The following is a 6,077-nucleotide window of genomic DNA, read 5'->3' as shown; positions in this document are numbered from 1 at the left end:
GAGACAGAGAGAGGACAGTGACAGCGTAACACAAAGAATTCGACCCAACACAATCGTCGCTAAGCAAAAGGAAAAATATCTGTCATATTGGGCAGAAACAACAAAAGCCCAAAGCAAACTCAATTGCTACTTGGCCCTAAACAGACAATACAACATGGCTGATTACCTGACCATGGTAAAGGATAGCAAACTGAGAAAAACCTTGACAATGTACAGACTGAGTGAACATAGCCTGGCGATCGAAAAAGGTAGACACAGGCAGACCCGGCTACCAAGAGAGGACAGGATATGCTCTCACTGCAGTCAGGGAGTGGTGGAGACAGAGATGCACTTCCTCACATCTTGTAGAAAATATCAGGGCATAAGGGAGAATTCCTACCCAAAATTCACAAAAATATGCCCGGAATTCAGAAATTTGAATGACGACCAAAAACTCCCATATCTACTAGGGGATGAGAGAAATTGTGTAACACTAGCGGCACACTATGTTACAGCTTCCCATAAACAGAGGGACAACCACTAAATATAAGAAGAGTATATACAAATTATATGAATGTATATTTATACACTCAGAGATATATCTGTTTATACACTGTATGGATAGATCTGTATTTTTGAGAACAAACATGAATGTTTTTCGATGCTTTGGCAACATAAGATGTAACTTGTCATGCCAATAAAGCGATTTGAATTGAATTGAATTGAGAGGAGACAGAGAGAGAGAGAGAGAGAGAGAGAGACAGAGAGAGAGAGTCAGAGAGAGAGAGACAGAGAGAGAGAGAAAGAGAGAGAGACAGCACTAAATTCACCTGATCTCACAAGTAAAATATCAAAATTTAAAGAAAATCTATATGAGATCACCAGAGATGGTGTAAACATGGCCATAGATGATATAAATATGATCTTCCATGAGGCAGCTGTAAAAGCCGACCTTGTGAAACAGAAGAGGAAACGTTACAAAAGACAAAATAAAAATGAGAAATGGTTTGACCACGAATGCAAAAATGCCAGAAAAGACCTGAGAAAAATATCAAACCAAAAGCATCGCCAACCAAACAATCCAGACCTACGTATTAGATACAATGAGACCCTCAAAAGATATAAACACACCATTAGGAAAAAAACACAAACTTATACCCACAAAATACTCGAAGAAATTGAAAACTCCATTAATCCAAATCAATTCTGGGATATGTGGAATAACCTGAGTACAACACAATTGCAAGCATTACCAATCCAAGATGGCGACATCTGGAGAAAACATTTTGAAAACCTCTACAAAGACATCCCAATAAACGAAACAAACCCAAGTCAACATCATATCACAGAAAAACTCCACACATTAGAAGCAACAATTAAAGACAACCAAAACCCTCTAGACTCCCCAATCACATGGAAAGAACTAGCCACAAAAACAAAATCTCTCCACCTAAAGAAAGCCTGTGGTCCAGACAACATCAAAAATGAAATGCTCAAGTTCAGCAGTATGGAGATGCAGGGTGCTGTACTCAAGTTATTCAACATCATATTACGTTCAGGCTGTTTTCCCGATATCTGGTGCCAAGGACTCATCTCTCCCATATATAAAAGTGGAAACAAATCAGACCCAAATAACTACCGCGGCATCTGTGTCAACAGTTGTCTAGGGAAGTTATTCTGCAGTATTCTAAATAGTAGATTACTGGATTTTCTTAACAAACATAATATCCTTAGAAAAAATCAAATAGGCTTTCTTCCAAAACACCGCACCACCGACCATATCTATACCCTTCACACTCTCATTGAAAAACATATACACCAAACAAAAAATGGGAAAATATTCGCTTGTTTCATTGACTTCAAGAAAGCCTTTGACTCTATCTGGCACGAAGGGCTCTATTATAAACTTCTTCAGTGTGGAATAGGGGGCAAAGTCTATGACCTTATTAAATCGATGTATCTGAAAAATAAATGCGGTGTCAAAATTGGAGACAAACGCACCGGTTTCTTCACCCAGAGAAGAGGCGTCCGGCAGGGCTGCAATTTGAGCCCAACCCTGTTCAACATATACATAAATGAATTAGCAGACATGCTGGAGAAAAGCGAGTCACCGGGTCTCTGTCTCCTGGATGGAGAAGTGAAATCCCTGTTCTATGCGGACGACCTGGTTCTGCTGTCTCCCACAGAACAGGGATTACAGCAACAACTAGACCTACTCGACAAATACTGCCAAAATTGGGCCCTAACAGTAAATCTAAAGGAAACCAACATCATGATTTTTCAAAAAAGGCCCAGGTGTCAGGAAAACAAATACCAGTTTACTCTCAGTGATACCATCATAGGACACACTATGAGCTACACTTACCTTGGTCTAACCATTACAGCATCAGGGAGCTTCAGCATAGCAGTGAATGCACTAAAAGAAAAAGCCCGAAGAGCCCTATATGCAATAAAAAGAAAATTCTACAACATCCAAATCCCAATCAAAATCTGGCTCAAAATATTTGACAGCATAATCCTGCCCATTGCGCTGTACGGTAGTGAAGTATGGGGCCCGCTCAATCACCATAGCTACACGAAATGGGAAAAACACACAATAGAAGCCCTACATGCAGAATTTTGCCGAAGCATTCTTCGCACCCAAAGGAAAACACCAACAAATGCATGCAGAGCCGAACTAGGCAGATACCCACTGATAATAAACATCCACAAACGAGCACTAAACTTCCTAAATCACCTCAAATCTAGCTCCCCAGACACCCTTCATTTTAAAGCCTTCCAGACCCAAGAGCTAAACCCAGAAAAGAGTCCCCTGAGTCAGCTGCTACTGAAACTAAGTACTCCTACTCAGCTGGACCCTGACCAGTCCCAGACCAACACTGCCGTCCAAACACCAATCCGAGTGAACCAAATCATTAAACAATGCAAAGAAACCTACCTGGAACATTGGAACAATGTAACCAAAAGCCAAAGCAGATTAGAATGTTACCGGGCCCTAAAAAGAGAATATAAACTGGCAGACTATCTCTCGACCATCAGAGACACAAAACAGAGACAGACCCTCACCAGGTACAGACTAAGCGACCGCCAACTGGCAATTGAAAAAGGAAGATACAAGAAATCCTGGCAGCCTAGAGAGAATAGAATATGTGATCAATGTCTGGCCGGCGAGGTTGAGACAGAGATGCATTCCTCCTAAAATGCGAAAAATTCAACACAACAAGAAACATATTATTTGACAAGCTCAGCCAAACAACCCCAGATTTCAAAGAATTGGATGACCTGTCAAAATTAAGATCAGTCCTGGGAGAAGGAGACAGACCATACCTTGGTGCCAAATATGTAACAACATGTCACAACCTGAGGACTGTTTAAAATTAATACTGAATGTACCCAACGATGTTCAACGACTTTAAATTAATATTGTTTAAACTTGTACGAGGCCCCTTGGGTCAGAGCGATCATAATATGATCGAGCTCTCAGTCGAGATGGAGAGTGAGGAAATTGAATCAGAGACTAAGGTCCAGAACTTAAATAAAGGGAATTACGAGGGTATGAGACGGGAATTGGGTAAGATTGATTGGGTGGTGTTTCTGGGGGGATTGACAGTGGATAGACAATGGCAAGCATTCAAAGATAGAATGGAAGAATTCCAGAACATGTTTATACCGGTTTGGCATAAAAATAAACCTAAAAAGGTGACTCAACCGTGGATAACGAGGGAAATTAGGGACAGCATAAAATCAAAAAAAAGGGCATATCAACTGGCAAAAAAAAGCACCAGACCGGAAGATTGGGGGCAGTACAGGATACAGCAAAAGAGGACAAAGGGATTAATCAGGAAGGGGAAAATAGAATACGAAAGTAAACTTGCAGCAAACATAAAGACAGACTGCAAAAGCTTTTATCGGTATATCAGGAGGAAAAGACTGGTAAAATCCCAAGTCGGTCCCTTGCAGTCCGATTCGGGAGAATATATAATGGAGAATAAGGAAATGGCAGACCAATTAAACTCATACTTTGGTTCTGTATTCACAAAGGAGGACACAAATAACCTCCCAGGAATATCGGCAAACATAGGGACTAATGAGAGGGAGGAGCTGACAGAAATTAGTATCTCTAGGGATATGGTGTTGGGTAAGTTGAGGGGACTGAAGGCTGACAAATCCCCAGGGCCTGATAAACTACATCCTAGGGTACTTAAGGAGGTGGCCCTGGAGATAGCAGATGCTCTAAGGATCATCTTCCGGAACTCCATTGACTCGGGAACAGTACCCGTGGATTGGAGGGTAGCTAATGTTACCCCAATATTTAAAAAGGGGGGTAGAGAGAAAGCAGGGAATTATAGACCAGTAAGCCTTACATCGGTTGTGGGCAAAATGCTAGAGTCCATTATTAAGGATAAAATAGCGGAGCACTTGACAAATGGGGAAAGGATCGGACAGAGTCAACATGGATTTACAAAGGGTAAATCGTGTTTGACTAATCTGCTGGAATTTTTTGAGGAGGTAACTGGTAGAATAGATGGGGGAGAGCCAGTGGATGTGGTGTACCTTGACTTCCAGAAAGCCTTCGATAAGGTTCCACACAAAAGATTATCATGCAAAATTAAGGCTCATGGGATTGGGGGCAAAGTATTAACGTGGATAGAGAACTGGCTGGCGGATAGAAAACAGAGAGTTGGAATAAACGGCTCGTTTTCGGAGTGGCAGGCAGTGACCAGCGGGGTGCCGCAAGGATCTGTCCTGGGACCCCAGCTGTTCACAATATATATAAATGATCTGGATCAGGGAATTGGATGCAATATTTCCAAATTCGCTGACGACACTAAACTAGGAGGAGGGGTGGGCTCTGATGAGGATGTCAGGAGGCTACAGTGTGATTTGGACAGGTTGGGGGAATGGGCGGATACGTGGCAGATGCACTATAATGTGGATAAATGCGAGGTTATCCACTTTGGGGGTAAAAACAGGAGGGTAGATTATTATCTAAATGGCAATAGATTGGGAGATGGGGAAGTGCAGAGGGACCTGGGTGTTCTTGTGCACCAGTCACTGAAGGAGAGCATGCAGGTGCAACAGGCGATTAAGGCGGCAAATGGTATGTTGGCCTTCATATCAAGGGGGTTCGAGTATAGGAATAGGGATACCTTACTACAGCTGTACAAGGTGCTGGTGAGACCGCATCTGGAGTATTGTGTACAGTTTTGGTCGCCCCATCTGCGGAAGGATGTTCTTGCCATGGAAAGAGTGCAACGGCGATTCACCAGGCTGATACCTGGAATGGCGGGAATGACCTACGAAGAGAGATTAAATAGTTTGGGCTTGTACTCACTGGAGTTTAGAAGATTGAGAGGGGATCTCATCGAAACATATAAAATTATGGCAGGCCTGGACAGGCTGAATTCAGAGAGAATGTTTCCAATGGCCGGGGAGCACAGAACCAGGGGCCACAGTCTAAAAATAGCGGGCAAATCATTTAAAACAGAGATGAGGAAGAATTTCTTCACTCAAAGAGTGGTGAGCCTATGGAATTCCCTGCCACAGAGGGCTGTGAAGGCTAATTCAATAAATATTTTCAAGAGAGAATTGGATATATTTCTGAAGGCTAAGGGGATTAAGGGTTACGGAGAAAAGGCGGGGACGGGGTACTGAACAGTAAGATCAGCTATGATCTCAGACGAAGATCAGCCATGATCTCATTGAATGGCGGAGCAGGCTCGAAGGGCCGAATGGCCTACTCCTGTTCCTATCTCTATGTATCTATGTAATATCGTATGTACCCAACAAAGGTCAAAATTGTTTGACACCTACAGAATGTTGGAAAACTGTACTTTTTGTTATGTAAGCTTTGGCAATATGGTTCCCTGTAAACTTTCATGCCAATAAAGCATTTGAATTGAATTGAATTGAATTGAATTGAATTGAGAGAGAGAGCGACAGAGAGAGAGAGAGATCGAGAGACATAGAGAGAGAGAGACAGAGAGAGAGAGAGAGACAGAGAGAGGGAGAGAGACAGAGAGAGAGAGAGAGAGAGAGAGAGAGAGGGAGACAGACAGAGGCAGAGAGAGAGAGAGATACAGAGAGGGAGGGAGAGA

Source organism: Somniosus microcephalus, chromosome 5 (genome assembly GCF_052327205.1).
Source record: "Somniosus microcephalus isolate GS21.2 chromosome 5, FLI_Smic_1.0, whole genome shotgun sequence".
Lineage (NCBI taxonomy): Eukaryota > Metazoa > Chordata > Chondrichthyes > Squaliformes > Somniosidae > Somniosus > Somniosus microcephalus.
The sequence above is the reverse complement of the archived record's forward strand: the minus strand, read 5'-3'. Positions refer to the sequence as shown.